The 19,072-nt window shown below is 42.4% G+C and overlaps 1 protein-coding gene across 1 annotated transcript in view; it reads left to right on the top strand.

The window, feature by feature from the left end:
- LOC126190803 (frizzled-7) overlaps positions 1 to 19,072 on the top strand; it is a 139,461-nt gene that overhangs the window by 24,357 nt on the left and 96,032 nt on the right. The gene's annotated exons all lie outside the window — the stretch shown is intronic.

The following is a 19,072-nucleotide window of genomic DNA, read 5'->3' as shown; positions in this document are numbered from 1 at the left end:
GAAGCTTTGCCATGTGATGATTGCAAAGGAGTTACAACTTTGTGTACTCCTAGGTCGAGTGTCATCACCCCCAATCAATTAATGTGTATGTAGCACACCTAAAAAATTTCAGAATGTTATTTTTTATGTCTTGAACAACTAAAATCACTTACAAACAATCCTGTTGGAAGAACATCCACAATTGAGCATTATACCAGAGGTTCTTTACAGACGAATGGAAAAACTAGTAGAAGCCAACCTCGGGGAAGATCCGTTTGGATTCCGTAGAAATACTGGAACACGTGAGGCAATACTGACCTTACGACTTATCTTAGAAGAAAGATTAAGGAAAGGCAAACCTACGTTTCTAGCATTTGTAGGCTTAGAGAAAACTTTTGACAATGTTGACTGGAATACTCTTTCAAATTCTAAAGGTGGCAGGGGTAAAATACAGGGAGCGAAAAGCTATTTACAATTTGTACAAAAACCAGATGGCAGTTATAAGAGTCGAGGGACATGAAAGGGAAGCAGTGGTTGGGAAGGGAGTAAGACATGGTTGTAGCCTCTCCCCGATGTTATTCAATCTGTATATTGAGCAAGCAGTAAAGGAAACAAAAGAAAAATTCGGAGTAGGTATTAAAATCCATGGAGAAGAAATAAAAACTTTGAGGTTCGCCGATGACATTGTAATTCTGTCAGAGACAGCAAAGGACTTGGAAGAACAGTTGAATGGAATGGACAGTGTCTTGAAAGGAGGATATAAGATGAACATCAACAAAAGCAAAACGAGGATAATGGAATGTAGTCGAATTAAGTCTGGTGGTGCTGAGGGAATTAGATTAGGAAATGAGACACTTAAAGTAGTAAAGGAGTTTTGCTATTTGGGGAGCAAAATAACTGATGATGGTCGAAGTAGAGAGGATATAAAATGTAGACTGGCAATGGCAAGGAAAGCATTTCTGAAGAAGAAAAATTTGTTAACATTGAGTATAGACTTAAGTGTCAGGAAGTCATTTCTGAAAGTATTTGTATGGAGTGTAGCCATGTATGGAAGTGAAACATGGACGGTAAATAGTTTGGACAAGAAGAGAATAGAAGCTTTCGAAATGTGGTGCTACAGAAGAATGCTGAAGATTAGATGGGTAGATCACATAACTAATGAGGAAGTATTGTATAGGATTGGGGAGAAGAGAAGTTTGTGGCACAACTTGACCAGAAGAAGGGATCGGTTGGTAGGACATGTTCTGAGGCGTCAAGGGATCACCAATTTAGTATTGGAGGGCAGCGTGGAGGGTAAAAATCGTAGGGGGAGACCAAGAGATGAATACACTAAGCAGATTCAGAAGGATGTAGGTTGCAGTAGGTACTGGGAGATGAAGAAGCTTGCACAGGATAGAGTAGCATGGAGAGCTGCATCAAACCAGTCTCAGGACTGAAGACCACAACAACAACAACAACAACAACAACCAGAGGTTGAAAATACCGTTTCAGTTGTAAATTTCTTTTATTACAACACGATCGGTTTCGGGCTCTTGTAAGCCCATCTTCAGGTGTCGTAATTGTGCTGTGGTCCCCGAGCGCCGCGGTGAACTTGTATATAGGCGCTACCTATGAGCGCACACTCCCTGTTCTGTCTGCGCTCATAGGTAGCACACTGCGCCTATATACAAGTTCATCGCGGCGCTCGGGGACCACAGCACAATTACGACACCTGAAGATGTGCTTACAAGAGCCCGAAACCGGTCGTGTAGTAATAAAAGAAATTCACAACTGAAGCAGTATTTTCAATCTCTGGTAAAATCACTTAAACAGCATGTCTAACACACAGTATACAGATTTAAAAAATCCCTTTTAATGTGTTGAGCTTTACTCACATGTGACTCGCGGCTAAATTTCGGTCTTCTTGATTCAGAGGCTCGAGTTTAGCCCCTTTTCGGTCATAGAAAATATATAACTTTTTTTTAAATTTCGAAGCGCTTATCGTATCTTTCACCTCTGACACTACGTTTAAGTATATGAAAAATGACAAGTTGTAACATAGTTCGTATTCCGTGTTAAACTGCAGAACCGACAGCAAGTTGATAGTCGAGATGCTGCATCTTTCTTTGCCATAGTTCGTTGCCAATCGGGAGTTGTAGATTTCTGTAATCGTGTTGGTGATTGCCGGACACCTGTAATTCTGAGGTAGTTCTTTAGCTGCAGATCTAACTTCCTACCTGCTGTTCATTTCCCTATTTTTCTAATTGCAGTAAACAGTTCTAAACAATGCAAATAAATTACCCAAAGGAATGCATAGCAGCGCTGATATATGCAAAAAAAAAGTATTGGGTTTTCATTAACTTTTGTGTTTGTGACACAGAATGCCCGCAAACCGAGGTAAATGGGAAAGTTTATCGGCCCCACGAAGGTTCACAGCTCAACGACCCTCGTCTCGTTCACTTTGTAGTACCTTTCTCAAGTCTGTCAAAATTAAATGCTGTGTTGCCCTTTAAATAACATCCGGCAAGTGTCTTAATGAACGGCCTAGTCTGAACCGTGAAACAATTATCAGGTGCGCAATTAATATCTGCGAGGGCCCGTGTGGCAGCACAGCACTCGTTTCTTGCATTCCGAAATAAGAAATAAAAGAAAATGTTTGAAATTGTATCGATATACCCCATGGGAACTAAGAAGGGTTCTTTATTTTGTCAGGATGCTGATTGACAATGGGAAGTGGCTTCTTTATGATACTCCACGCTATTGTCATTGTTTGAGACCAGACGGTCCTCCTCCCACAGAACTAAACTCATCGACGCTTTAATGTCTTCAGTACCTCACTGCTACTGGAATGGAGTCACATGATCAGTTGAATCCGTCATTCGCAGCAGTTGAAACATGTGCGTAAAAAGTCGATTAGTGTGTAGTCGGAGCTTGCCAGTCACAAAGTGTCTCCCTACGTCGAAGCTAAATCCCAAATTATTGATGTCAACAGAGACTCCAAGTCGATAGGAATTTGCTCATTCGTGAACCACTTAACCCTTTATAGGGCACAGCAATTTTTTCCTTCCAAGCAGCAAACACGAACATTACTAAGTTTCTATTTACACATGGAAACAGCAAAATATGGCTTTTTACACTGACAAACAAAAATTTAATTTTTACGAACTTTTTTGCTTTTCAAAAAATCAACCACAATCCATTTAAGGTCACATACATTACCTGAATCTTTCGTGGTTGATTTTTTTTTTTACCACAATCTTTAGACTCATATTTAACTCGTATATTAGTAAAAAGTCATCTCTTGAGGCAGCTAAACAATTTTATTCCTGGGTTTGACATTAAAACAAATACTTTGAACAAAATTCATATTTTTAAAACAATTTTTGTATTGAAAATAAAAATTGCACTTTTCCATCTAAATTGTGTAAGCATATCCATCTTTCAAAATAGTTTTGATAATCAAGAAAAGTGCATCCAATAACAATCATTTTATACCGTGAAATGGTGCAAAGCATTGCTTGCAGGAACTAAAATTAAGAGAACCTCTTTTCTGTTTTGTTCGATTTACTGTACATTGTGCTGCAGTAGTAGGAGACAAGCAGGCCTTGGAAGTGATGTGTGATTTATTCTTACTAATAAGGGACTTTTGGGTGTGGTATAGTTGCTGTCCTTGATTTGGAACAAAAACTACCTATTAGATCATTTGCCAGTATGCACCGGAATGTTAAATGTGACTGCTGTTTGCTGTGCATGGCTAGTTTGCTAGTTTCTTTGTACAGAACATAGGCATTCACTATTGCTGCATCTGTAAAGTAATAAAAAATTTTCATCCAGCCACGACTAGACTTCCCTACTACTTTGTAGGATGCATTATGCTGGTCAAATCTATCTACATCACCCATATAGTGGTTGTAATCAGCAATGGCTTAAGGGCAAGGAATCATTTGCTTCCTCCCCTTCTTGTCACAACGTGTAACAAATATTTTCACTGTAGGATTGTGCATACTGATTGCAGAAATGACTGACTAACTACCCCCTGTCTTTCCATTTTGTTACAGACACATCTCCTGACATAGCGTGTCCCCCTATACTAAATTCTTTATTGGTTGAAAGAATTCCCTTTGGGAAATACCTCCTCGAAGATAAAATCGTCCCACACTCGAAAACACCTTTCTGCAATAATTTAGATAGGACAAGGAAGCTGGAGAAGAAAGATCATAAAACAAACAGTATCCGTGATGTTGGAATGATGATGAAAGTGACAATACAACTTTCTCTCCCAGGGGAGTATTACGTTCATTTGTATTTCTTTTATAAATCTGAAAGTTCAACATGTATCCTGTTACAGAACAGCATATAGCAAAAACATTGTAGCCACGTTTTATTGGTTTGAGTGGTATGTACGGCTTGAGAGAGGTCCTGCCTTTGAATGCTATCATACTTTCATCTACCGAAAGGCATCTACTTGGACTGAATGATGCTCAGAAAACTTCATTCACATGATTCAAAACTCGTCTTACTTTATAAAGTTTGTCATGGAGCGCCTTTACTGGGCATCATTTCATTGTCATTCAGATGCAAATAACGTGAAATTTGGGAGAGGGGGTGGGGTCAGTTGACCAACACTGAGGAATGCTCATAAGAGAATGGAATCCCATTATAATTAGTATACCAATAAAAGCTTTCAGCTCCTCTGAGTTCAGATTGAGGCTGCTCTTCTCTGAATAGCATACATGTTGGACTGACCAACAATGAAATTGAGAAAAGTGTCAGAAAAAAAACAGTGAAAATATCTCAGATGGGGAACTTAAATTTACTGGAACATTTGGCCCAAAATATTCACTATATACACTGTCACTGAATTTTCTTGATTCACCACCACATTTAGTGAACTGATATTGCCCCTGTGTTATTGCTATGCCGTCAGTCTCTGAGTCACTATCTGAATGTGTAGCCGAACTTGTCAAGGAATGTGGAGGCTGAGTAATAACTGCAGGATCTTCACGTTCATCACAGGTACTGTCACTGAAGTCTTAATTCCTCTGTCGAACTGCCACCCTGCACAGGTTGAACTGTATCAGGGAGGCACTGACTGGCCTGGTTTCAGTATGAATCCGTGAATCTTCTGCATCTGTATCACCCCCATACTCAGAATCATCCGAAGAAACATCAGAATGTTAATCTTCAAGAATCTGCAGTATCTCTGCTTCGTTCAATCTTTGTCTAGGCATTTCACTACAAAAGAAATTTCGCTAATGTACCCATTACTGACCACTGAACGCTCATATATTACATAGTACAAGCAGGTACGATAGATATTTCGTACATAAGAATTACTTCAAAGCAAATCGTCTTGACGCCAAGCAGAAAAAATTGTAGGGTGTCCACTCAGTAATGTACTGCAGCATGCCAAATGTGCATACAACTTGAAAATAACATCTCAGTGGAAAAGTTACTGGCTGTATGTCAAGTTCTGTGATGTTCTTTCAATATTTCACTTACCAAAAAGCATGAATGGAAATGATGACCATACCTTCCTGTGTGAAAGTTTACAAAAACAGACCTGTGTTTCGGCGGAATAGCAGTAATGAAGAGTTTGCTGAACAATGTAATTGCAAATCGTTTATTTCAAGACTACTAACTTTCGATTTCAAGACACTGTTGACACTTTTCCAAAGATAAAACTTAAGTGAACGACTACAGTGGGTAAAATTTGTACAACAATAATACGCTTGCCCGCAAAGTAACAAAAGCGATAAATGCCTCTGACGCGTTCGGCAACATTCTGTGGTCGATTTTTCAACCACAATGACAATGTGCCCCTGCCATCTGTTGAGAATTTAACGAACTACATTGTGGCTACGTTTCCAACCACTAAACGTTGTCACCGATGTGCTGGAGCCATAAGGACTAAATCACAACACAAATCAATGATAAAATGCGCCCTATGTGATGCGGTCGTCGAAAAATCAACCACAAACCTATAAAGGGTTACGGACGCTTAACCCTCCGCTGCGTGAAGACTTAAGTGGTCACCTGCTGGGTTTCATTATCTCTCTGCATGACCAGAAAAATGTCCATAGTCAGAGCCCAGATTTTGCAGAACGGTGAATAACGATGCGCAAATGCCTTAAAAAACACCTGTTTTCATAAGAGTGACAAATAGTTGGGTGAATAACGATTGTTCCTTTCTGGGACTATAATTATAAACATATCGACGTATCGCATCTTCAGCAAATAAATCAGCATTGGTAAATCCCTTTTCCGTACAGCGTTCTTCCCCCGAGGGGCCATCTTAATTTTCTGATTTCCTCTTCTTTCTTTTACATTTCCTTGTTAACCTTCACAATAGTATTTGTGTGTCTATTCGAAGTTGCAGCAGGTTTTTCGATCAACTTCTTAACGGAGATACGCGGCCCCCATTACACTTTTCTTTCTCGAGGTAGACATGAAGCGCACGAGCCCTTTCTCTCGACTGACCTCGTACGGCAATCAGCCGACCAAGAGAACGACATCAAACGTTTTTACTCGTAAAATTTGACAACCTTGCTTCTTACGTCGTTCCCTCACGCACTGCCGCTACTTCAAGAAAAGAAATCTAACAAAGTGACAGCGGGCCCGAGCCATCACACACGGCAGAAAACTGCCTGAAGCGGAAGCATTGTGCGGGCGAGAAGTGTAGTGGTGCCGGTGAAGGTTATGGCTACAAGACTCGTGAGATTGGCTGAATATCCAGCCATGCTTCCTGCTGCATCTAGCCCGCAAACAACCGGATGATGTGTGGCAGAGGGTACTAGGTGTAACGCTGTTCTAGTCACAAATAGGCGGCGGGTAGACTGATTGTTGGTAAACCACCGTGTCATCTTAATCTATATAATTTTACCTTCTGGGTCTTTTCGCTAGAGATACGGTGGAGCAAACAGTATATGGGGTGACTCGTCTAGGAAGTATACTCTTGCGATTTAAAGAGAAAACCAACCCGTGATGCACAACGCTTCTTTGTGCCGTCTGTCACGGCTGAATGAACCTGCAACGAAACGCGCTGCTCTTCTTTGGATCTACTCCATTAGTATTCTCATCTAGTACGCATTCCAGACTGACGAACAGTATTCAAGTACTGTCGAACGAAGGTTTTGCAAATTACTTCTTTCGTGGATTCTTCCACTGCATCTCAGTCTGCCGCCTGCCTTACCTGTGATTAGTTTTTGATGTTCGTACCACTTTAAATTGCTCCTAGGGCATACACCTTGGATGTGATTGCTTCCAGTGAGTGTTCTGCAATTGTGTAGTCGTACAATAATGGCATAATGTTGTCGTTCATGAAGCACTTGTGGGTTTTCAGTGGCCCAAAAGCCTACATTTTGTTTGTTAACCACACCGTCTAAATGGTAATGCGCCTCGTCTGAAAACCAAACGTTGTTGAGTGTTTCTTCCCTATCCTCCGCCCACTGAGCAAACAGTAGTCTCCGCTGCTTGTGTTCTTCAGTGAGCTTCTGTGCACAGGTCATCTTGTATGGGTACATATGGAGGTCACTATTACGAATGCGTTGAACGGAGCATCTGGATATTCCCAGTTGCACTGCTGCCTTTATACACGATTTCCCGGGACTTCTCTGTACAGCTACTCGTACCGCTTCAATATTCTCCGGCGAACAAACAGGCTTAGGCCGAGGTCGCTTCGCTTCCAGTACTGTTCATTTCTGTACAAATTTATCGTATAAAGGGACCCATCGTGTGTTAAACTGTTGTCGTAAACGCCTCTGAGTCACAACAAGGCTTTTCGTTTCAGGAAAAAGTAATACGATTCCAGAATGAGATTTTCACTCTGCAGCGGAGTGTGCGCTGATATGAAACTTCCTGGCAGATTAAAACTGTGTGCCCGACCGAGACTCGAACTCGGGACCTTTGCCTTTCGCGGGCAAGTGCTCTACCAAGTTTTAAGTAATACGATTGCCGATCGTTGCTGTATTGTCAGTCTTCCATTGTCAGCCATTGCTGCTTACTAGTCTCCTAGCGGCAGCATCGAGAATTGAACGTCATTTCGTAACTCATTTGTTTTTCCAAGCTCTGCTGGTACTGCTTGAGGTGTACAAAGCAGCTCATTAGGCTGTGGAGTGGAAGGGGTAGGCTAGCAATAGAACAGTGCATCACCATTGACTAGTCACATTTATTGAACACATAAGTCAGGTATTACCCAAAAGCAACAATCAGTACAAATTACAAAATAATATTCTTTTCCTTTAAGTCACTCAAACATTTAAACAGGCCAAATAGCAATCATTTAACTGAAAGCCTTTTAAGAAGGCAAGACCAGGAAATTTGAATGATGAGTTAAAATCCTATTTAAATAGGCTCTGACCGAGCACATATTTTAAAACGAAATACTTCCTTTAAGGAACCAGCGATCAAAATTACATAATCCTCAACAACCATATTACATCCAAGACATTTAAGATTAAACAGTAATATATAACCTCAGAGAGCTGCAGTCCCAAGTTTTAAGCAGCACGTTTCAGATGGACTGCACTGCAACAGTACAATACAAGTCCCTCAGAGGATCTCCCCACACTGGAAGTTATTGCCGCAATCGACAAAATATCAACATCATTCCATGTACAGACCTAAAACAAACTAAAAGCTCTCTTAAGTTTGGTACAGTAATTCCCTTTCCACATAACATACATCACAAGTCTAGCCCTAGGACGGCACCGACACCCGGCAATTTAGCACGCGAAAAACTACAGCGATGCACTCATCACGTATCCTTACAAAATCCAAGAACAGAGAGCCGGCTCCGTAATAGAGGAACATCCAACCACGCGCAGCGTGCGGAATTGCGGGATGCTGATCTCGCCCTTAACCTCAGCCTACAATCTTGAACCACCATACACATTCCTTCAGTTACTGCATACAAAGCCAATGTGATAGGCAAACAGACCAGTACATGATAAAAGCTTAAGCAATTTCCTTACTAGACAACCGTTATGAATAGTAGCCGTAATTTTTTGTTTTACGTGATCACACCCACAATCAAAAGACAAACAACGCCAATCATAAGGACAGTAGCACATAAGCAAGTAGCAATGGTAACTTCTGCTTAGATTGGCTATAAATCAGCGCGTGACTTAACACACCAGAGAACAGTCTTTATAACATAACCATCAATACAATAGCAATTTAGTCACATGTGTACTCCCCCACGATTTCGATTCGCAAAGCCATAGACAAAACATGGAGAACGTATCACTTAAACCAACATAATGGTGCTCCCTCAGTTACCCCAAATAACTGACTCCCTTAGTTGCACAGCAAAGAACCAGACGTAATGAAACCACCACAGTTTTCGCCTCTAAATTGTCACAGTACAAGTGAGACTCAATCACAAATGTAATTTTACATAACCAGTCCCCGTATAGTGAATACGAGCGCCTGATTTTCACCCGTTTATAACGGCAGGCAGCAACATCGCGCGGAAAAGAGCGTAGACACAAGCTCTTACCAATTCTCTTTTCCGAAAGCAGCCACCGCAACTCTCGGGAACCACTGGGACATCCAATGGAAAAATCGTTACCCCTTCACACAAATTACAGGACGCTCGCTTCCCGCTGCTTGCTACGGCGCCTTCCGTCCAGAGCCAACTTGTATATCTCCGTGCGATAGGTTCGGTCCCACACTCGCTGCGTCAACCCGACAACCGTCTCTCACCACGTCCCGGAGCACCACCCCCCCCCCCCCCCCCCACAGGACCTCGCCTCGTTACTCCTCGCGTAGGCCCCAGAGGGCGCTGCTTACCGCCCTGACCAAAGACCTTGTAAAAAAATAACTAGACTCACTGATGGCGCTGCAGTCGCGGGATAATTTGAACCTTCGGCTGGACGCCATTATAGTGGTTCTAGTCTGATGTGTTGTGTAGTATTGTTGTTTATGAAGACCCTGATTCAACGTTGTATATTTGTTGGGGCGTACATACAGTATTTGTTAGTCGTAATTGTACTGTCTGTACGTTCCAATCAAAAGAAGTACAATGGTGAAGAGTTGTGCAGCGATTAATTGTACAAATAAATTCGAGAAACGAACGAATATTACATTTCACAGGTATGTGATTATTTTAAGTTGTTTTGTATGCCAGTGCACTTGCTTAATAAATGTTTTTGTAACACGGTATTAAATTTGCACGTTTCCTTTCTCAAAACCACAGCTGTTATAAAAATGATTACACGCTGTCAGGAGGCTAGATTTCCGACCGACAGAATACCATTTTATATGTTCTGACCATTTTGAAGAAAGTTGGCTGATCGGTTGTGTTTTCATGGTCTAGATTAGGTTGAAACTTGATAATTTCGTCGTGAGTTGCCAAAGCACTATGCCATATATAACGCACTTCTCGTCATAAAATCTAAAGCAAAATATCTATTAATATAGTGGGCAAATCTGGGAGTATTTTGATGCATTTTGCGTACATCTATCGTAAATGAACTACGAAAAATGCTAGGGGACCAGTACATAACTTTAAGCTACGGCAGATTCCATGTAGTACGTAAGATAAATTCATAAACAGTGACTAGTTGTTGTTTGTTCATACATTAAAAAGTATATTGTAGTAACGTGTTTAAATGAGGCATTATGTTTGTGACCTAACTCAAGGGAAGTCATTTTATAACCAAAAGCGATGTATAAACATTCGAACTCCGCGCGTTAGTTTACCACTCTAATGGCCGCCGCCCAGCTATTCAATCTGTCCACTAGACTTGGCCACTGTTTCTATGTTTCGATACAGTGTATCGATACGTGGAACTGTTTCAGTCTTTAGGGACGGCTACGGTTCACTGTTTCGAAACAGTGGTGTTTCATTCCACCCCTGTCTCGAATAACTGGGCCAGATTGGGTCTCGAACCAGACACAGAAACTGTATCGTTGTTTCAAAATAAGGCTGTTTCAGCCCACCAGTGCTTGGAACGGACTAATTGTATGGAAACAGTGATGTTTCATTCCCCTCTGTGTCGGACGAGATTCGGGCTCGGCACAGGTACTGAAACACATTTAACATACCACTTCATGAAACACTTTCAAGAGTGTCAAAATCTTTTTGACAAGCAATAGCATGAAGCTTAAGATATCCGAAAATAAAGCTTCGTTTCTAGCTGACTTGTCATATTCCGAAATGGCGTAACATCTGCTTTATAAACACTAACCAAGCAATAAAACAACGCATACTATTCACATTCAAAATAATAAATATGTGAAAATCATTCAGTTAAATTACACTTTTTGATAACATACGCTTCTCTGTTCATCTACAGTAATCACATTAAGAAACGCAAGTAAGACTACAAGGATTTGAATAAAAAAAGGCGTAGAGTGACAGTTATTAGACATATACATTAATCTGATGTAGGTATAATTGCAAGCAATGTGTTTGACATATCACTGATAGTGTAATGGTGAACGGGAAGGACTAGGAAGCATGGTGAATTTATAGTAACGGTTCGAAACACCTTGAAAGACAAAATTTTTTTCTGTTATATTTTGTTATTTATTCGAATTTTTTGGCGTTATTTGTGAGTCTATAGTCACTGTGCCTATTATCCTCAATGATTCCCTTTGTGTGCATGGCAATTAGCAGGATGGGTATATTACCCATACTAACGGAATGTGGGAATTCCAGTAGCATATCCGTTGTTTCTGCAGTTTGCTCCCACCTCCAGTTCCGTTCGTGGTGGCCTTTCTGTCTTCAGCTATGGCTGTCCTCAGCCAATTGAAAAGTATGAAAGCCACACGACACGAAAGCAGCGCATTTTCTGCAGAAATACGAAACTTCCAAGACGCCTAAGTGATAATTTCATACTTTCTGCGATATGATTAGCGCTCTCGCAACTCATTTTATGTGGACATACTTATACAGTAGACATTCAAGATGATAAAATGTGTAGGTTTATTAGATTACAAAACACAAACTGTTTCACTGTTTCGAAACAGTTACGTGTTTCAGTTTGCCCATCTCTACTGTCCACTCTGCACAGTCGACCACTCGTGCGGTTGTGGGGGCCTGGCCCTGACCGTGGCACGAAAGGTAAACCACCAGAGTGGCACTATCGATATGAGCCGCCACGGCTCACTGGATATCTAATGTGCGTCGTAAATTGTGAAAGAAACAATTGGTAACACATTTGCTCTCCACCACAGTCTTCGAAAACTACAGTGTTTAAAAGCCAGACAGTATTAAGAGTCATCGCTGAGGGACGATTCCGACGTTGCGACTTCGGGAGCAGAACCGCCGGCAGCCGCGGCGGCTAAGGCGGCTCGGCGCTTGCCCTCCCGCGCTGATTATGCAGGCAGTAAGCAGCGGCGACTCGTCTTTCACGTCAGCTCAGCGCAGAATCCGCCGGCGAGCCGCATTGTCAGCGGGCGGGCGCGCCCGCTCATTAAAAAGCGCGTCGTTTTTGGGGAGGCCCGCCGCGGCCCGCTTTGAGCCCGGCGACCGCTGTATAAATTTCGCTGTCGATGCGCAGACAACAAAGGAGCGGCGGGCTCGCGCTACTAGCTACCTGCCAGCGGCCGCCACTGCCTGGGCCTGCGAGCGAACGCGCGCGCCCACTTTCACTGTCCACCGGGCACTGGACGCGGTTTATTAAACCCAGTCTCTCTCTCTCTCTCTCTCTCTCTCTCTCTCTCTCTCTCTCTGGTGTGTGTGTGTGTGTGTGTGTGTGTCGTCACTTTTCCCTTTCTCTCGTGCGTGCCTACGCACTTGCGCACCTCCGCGACAAGCCTGTAATTAGTGCGTCGCCAAAGACTCTTGTAACGCTAATGGGTCCACTTTCTTAAAAAGGAGTAAATTGCGTATGTGGTGTGCCATTTTATTCCACTATCATTAAATTTACTTTGTAACAGTTTTTCTTCTGTTCTGACTTTTGGCTTTTTAGTTCGACATGAGGAAATCTGGATACGTATTTGTTCAAGCATAAATAAAAACTGAAGCAATGACTCGGAATGTAGTATAACTCGACCACAATATTATTGCACCTGGGGTTAGAGGCACCGGCCGGCATACAGTGACTCGAGACGTAGGATACAACGGGGCCTGTCCCGTTCATTTTAACTATATGTTCAAATGTGTGTGTAGTCTTACGGGACTTAACTGCTAAGGTCATCAGTCCCTAAGCCTTACACCCTACTTAACCTAAATTATCCTAAGGACAAACACACACACTCATGCTCGAGGGAGGACTCGAATCTCCGCCGGGACCAGCCGCACAGTCTACGACTGCAACACCTCAGACCGCTCGGCTAATCCCGCGCGGCTCATTTTTAACTATGAGCCCTATCAATATGACATGAAAATTAAAAAAAAAAAAAGAACTGTCAGTATGATGCAATTATGGCGTGTTAGTTGTGAATATATTCCAGTATAAGAAAGGTCGAAATTCCTTCACACGAACAAAATATTAAACATCTGAAGGAAGCTACCCCGCCCGGCCTCAGGCGCCTTGCTACGGTTCGCGCGGCTCTCCTCCTCCCTCCCTCCCTCCCTCCCTCCCTCCCTCCCTCCCTCCCTTCTCCTCCCCCCCCCTCCCCCGTCGTCGTAGGCTCGAGTTGAGTTCTCCCTCGGGCATGAGTGTGTGTGTGTGTGTGTGTGTGTGTGTGTGTGTGTGTGTGTGTGTGTGTGTTTGTTGTCCTTATCGTAAGTTAGATTAAGTAGTGTGTAAGACTAGGGACTGATGACCTGAGCAGTTTGGTCCCATAGGAACTTACCACAAATTTCCACAAAGCAGAAATCACGGTATACAAAAATTGTGGGCAATTCAACTCGGTCAAGAGGTTATACCCCCCCAGCTAACTCCAGTGCCAAAATCACAGGCACTTATCACAAGTAAACATTGTTCGTCTTTTTGCTCCCAAATACCCTTCATGAAACCATGTGGCACATTACTGACACTTTATCCAAGAAAAACTGCCTACAACACGTCTTACTACGTGTTTGATATCTTCCTCCGACCATGAAGAGCTTGGCTTTCTCCCTTTGCATGTGCGAACCATCTGAAAACAAAACAGGAAAACGTATTCTCTAGAAATTCGCAGTAAAACGTCAATTAAACTAACAATGTGTACGGAGCGAAACAACGCTATGTGCAGACATTTCGAAAGACGCGGCAAATCAGACCTTTGTGAAAAAAGCGAGCAGTATTTGTTGATAGACAACATAACTTGTGTTGTTATACAAGTAACAACAAGTTTAAAACTTCGTTATTGTGCATGGTACACCTTAATTTGTTAGGCTGTATTCTGTAACTGTGGCAATAATCCATCGCAATTCGTTTACCTCTAGAGTTTGCTCTACTGTCCTGCCAATAATGTAACAGGAAACATCCTTACTACAATCACATGCGGTGACACAGGGATACTGGCACAAACGTAAGGCAAAACGACCTTTGACTTCGTGAGGAACTAGCGCTCTGGTGCAACATTTCTTATCTTAAACGGATTAGTCTCGTGAGCGGAATAGCCCCGCTGTACCCTAATCGGGGTTGATACTGCAGGCACAATTAACCTAAAAGCACTGACACTACGATGGGTTTTATTAGCCACCATTGTACTTGTTTGCTGTAACGTCACTGCATGTTTCTGGTAACAGTCAAGTGCAATAATATCGTGGCTGAAAAGGAGCAGGTTCCGCTAGATGCCCATTGGAGGTTTTCGTTTCAGCAGTAGTAGTTTTCTTCTTCTTCTTCAGCCCAAAGAACGCTTCGAGGCACCCACTCCAGTTTGCTCTATCCTGTGCAAGCCTCTTCACCTCTGAGTAACTACTGGATTCTACATCCGTTCGAAACTGAATACTGTGCTCAAGCCCTAGTGTCCATCTGCAACACTTCCAATTATTACTCAACTGACGATTCCTTAATGCCTATCAACCGAACTACTCAGGTTGTACAGCAAATTTGTTTTCCCCCCAATCCGATTCAGATATGTGGGGGCGCCAAATTTTGTCACCTTCTTAGGTTAGGACCTGTATAAGCCCTCAAAGGTTATGGAAAAGGCTACCAGTAAGTTTTGCGCATTAAATGTGTGTGTCGTCGCGCACCCTTTCGCTCGAGGACAAGTACACACATGGGCGCCCCTGCAATAAGCTGTAATCAGTGCGTCTCGATACCTCGTTGTTACTCTAATGAACCCATGGACCCACTTTTTGTAAAAAAAAAAGCACTGATTCCGCGTAAGTTCATTTTTATTGCAGCAAGTACAGTGCACTGCCATTAAAATTATTTGGTAACCGTTGTCTTACTTTCTGAATTCCTTCTTTTCACGTATGAAAAGAGAATATGGATAGAGATTCGTTCAAGTTTACTCTTAGACCAAAGCTGATATACCAGGCAATTGGTTGTATGTTTTCTGAGTATTACGCGAATCGACGTTTTTATTTTGCGAATAATATTTCGGCTGCTGACCTGTAAGACTACATTAGGCGCCCTGGCTGCTAGGACAGATACTTCGGACCACCTGAAGAATCCAAGTAGGTTACTCGTCGAGATGTTGTACGCTAAAGTAATCACCAACTACACAGGAAGACCGAAAACATGCCTTTAACCAACTACTTTGAGAAAACATGAGAAATCAGACCAAGCCGGTGTTTTCTAGTGACGAAGTCAACGTGTGATTATCTAGCGGTGTTTCCTTATGACAGATTGTCTTCTCAAATAGAACGAGATGGTAGAGACGAATAGTACCCAAGTCGTCGTCTGACTACTCTTATTGAGACGTTACTTCTGTTCCTGAAATCGCCAGAGGCGAATACTGGAGTTATTGCTTCAAAGCAGCAAAAAAAAAAAAAAAAAAAAAAAAGTGCAAGTGTCTGTGATAGTCTTTTGGGACTTAACTGCTATGGTCATCAGTCCCTAAGCTTACACACTACTTAACCTAAATTATCCTAAGGACAAACACACACACCCATGCCCGAGGGAGGACTCGAACCTCCGCCGGGACCAGCCGCACAGTCTATGACTGCAACGCCTAAGACCGCTCGGCTAATCCCGCGCGGCTCAACGCAGCGGCCGCGTTCCTGTCCTGTCGTAATCCAGTATCAAGCGAGGTAGTGCAGTGATCCAGTTCGGATCGATGGCGGTTTAAATCCCTGTCCAGCAATCCAGAATCAGGTTTCCCACATGGCTTCCCAAGTAGCTTACGGCAGTTGACGGGATAGTTTCTTTGAAAAGAAAATGGCCGATTTGTTTTTCCAATCCCAGGTGGTGCTCAGTCTCTAACAGACATCTCATCGACGGTATGCTAAAATACCGTATTTCTTCATTTTCCTTCTTTTGGTTCCACGGTATGTGTTACTACGCTTTCGGAACAATGTTTATTTGTTGACACTTGCCTTTTGAAAGGAGGAAGCTAGGACCGCGAAAGAAATTGGCGTGTTCTTTCCCAAGTAACCGACCCGCGGGGAGTTAGGAAGTCACCGAAAAATCTGGATGGTCAGATAGGGATTTTAATCGCCATCTTGCGGAATGCAAGACCAGAGTCTTTTAACACTGCGCCCCACCGCCCACTCCGTCTTCTTAAGAGGATCACGCCGCCATTTTTTCCCCGTTCAGTTTCGGAGATTTTGGAGACTGTTTCAAAGATTCCACAGTCACTGTCATTTGCCTTTTGGAAGCTCATTTTCGTTTCAGAATTTCCCCTCATCGTTCTCAGCATCTGACGTCATTTCAGATTCCGTATCAGAATCCTCTCACAATTATTAAAAGATTAAGGTAAATTCTGTAGCTCAAGTCCATAAACGGTACAGTGCAGCCTTTCTATCCACCGTGGCACTAGGTGGGGGGAGTATATAACGCATCTTCTCTTTTGCATGAGGCAAAACTGTGTGAAGCGGGATTTCAATCTATTTCGAAGCTGCAATATTTGTTTACTGATTGCACAAATGAGCATCGAACAGCGAAAGGTAAGGCAAAACTTGGAGATGCATCCGTGTTCGCAAAGGCGTTTGACGAGGTCTGCAGTTCAGCTGCTGCATTTGACACTAGGCACGCTATAAAGCGACAAAGCTACTAGTGAGATTTCCACCCGGCGCATTAAAACTTACGATGGAATGTACTTGTCAGGGACGATCATAAAACTATATGCCGTGACACTCCATCTCTCCCAAGAGAAACATTTATTCTGGTACGAATCAGGACCCAGTAAAAGAGAGTCAAGTGTAGATAAGGTCCTATAAAATCGTCTCCCCCCCCCCCCGCGGACCTTGCGCTGTGAACAGGTGCCATTATCTTGTTCATACACACTGCGCTGCGCCCACTCTATATCGATCTCCCCTCCGGGCAGCGTGCAAGTTGGCTGACTGGAGCGGCGGTATATTTCTAGGAGTCCTCTGTTGTCTCACTGAACCTCGCTCCACGAAACTTGAGTTGTGAACCGTGCTGTTTCTGCCTCCAATTACAGCGTGACCAGTACAGAGGCCGATACACGCGTTTCATCAAGAATTTTCCTCCAAAGTGTGCATCTGCGTACGTATCTGCAAATGGGCTCTCATTAAACTTTGACAATATCAGAAATCGGTAGCTAAGGTAGAATATTCAAAATTTCTAGGTGTATGCATTGATGAGGGGTTGAACTGGAAAAAACACACTTAGGATCTGCTGAAACGTTTGAGTTCAGCTACTTATGCTAATTAGGGTCATTGCAAATTTTGGCGATATACATCTGAGTAAATTAGCTTACCATGCCTCTGCTTTCCTATGGCATCATATTCTGGGGTAACTCATCATTGAGTAAAAGGGTGTTCATTGCACAAAAGCGTGTAATCAGAATAATTGCTAGAGCTCATCCAAGACCATCCTGCAGACACTTATTTAAAGAGCTAGAGATCTTCACTGTAGCCTCACAATATATATATATATTCACTTATGAAATTTGTTATTAACAATCCGAACGAATTCAAAAGTAATAGCAGTGTACATGGCTACAACACTAGGAGAAAGGATGATCTTCACTACTCAAGGTTAAATCTAACTTTGGCTCAGAAGGGGGTAAATTATGCTGCCACGAAAGTATTTGGTCACTTACCTAATAGCATCAAACTTCTGACAGATAGCCATATAGCATTTAAAAGGATATTAAAAGAATTTCTTAACGGCAATTCCTTCTACTCATTAGATGAATTTTTGGATATAATAAGTGGGTAATTTCCCCAACCCCCACAAAAAAATTAAAAACATTAAGTGTAATGTAATATTTTGTGTAATGTAATATCTTGTATAGACACCTTTTTTTAACCTGACACGTTCCAGATAATTACGAAGTGTCGTGTTCATGATCTATGGAACAAGTACTAATCTAAATCTGTCCCGCAAGCCAGCATAACGGTACATGGCGGAGGGTTCCTTGTACTACAGCTAGTCATTTCCTTTCCTGTTCCACTTGCACATGGAGAGAGGTAAAACGGCTGCCCGTGTGATTCCGTACGAGCTCTGATTTCCCTTATCTTGCCTGGTCCTTTCGCAAGACGAACATTGGTACCAGTAGAATCGTTCTGCAGGCTGTAGCAAATGCCGTTTCTCTAAACTTTCTCGACGTTGTTTTCCTTCCAGGGTTTCCAATTTGAGTTCACAGCGTTTCCGTAATATTTGCGCGTTGACAGAATCTGCCGGTAACAAATGCAGCAGCACGCGTCTAAAAAGCTTCGATGTCGGCTTCTAAGGCCAGGTTCTCATTCAAATGAACAAAAAATAGGCAAAGTTGGGAAATTTTTTTGAGACAATGAACAACATACATAGGATCTGTTTGGGGATTATGATTCATCATACTGTGAACTGTATTTTACATTTTCAACAGAAAGAAAGGTGCAAGTAATTATGTTTTGACCAGGGGCGTGCGAGTTTGAATTACGCAGACTGCGTGAAGTGTAGCCCCTCAGGAGTCATCTGAAATTAAAAATGGGTGACATCAGTTGATAGTACGTTAAGTTTATGGGAGATAATACGTGACCACAATGAAATAACCTTAAATTTAACAATATGGTGCTAACTCGGACTCTTGAGTTCGATTTTTGGGGATTTGTTTCATTCTTTATGGCTTTACAAAAAATAGTGAATACTAACAAATTTCATAAATTATTGGAATC

Source organism: Schistocerca cancellata, chromosome 6, assembly GCF_023864275.1.
Source record: "Schistocerca cancellata isolate TAMUIC-IGC-003103 chromosome 6, iqSchCanc2.1, whole genome shotgun sequence".
Lineage (NCBI taxonomy): Eukaryota > Metazoa > Arthropoda > Insecta > Orthoptera > Acrididae > Schistocerca > Schistocerca cancellata.
This window is presented reverse-complemented; position numbering and strand designations above follow the sequence as displayed.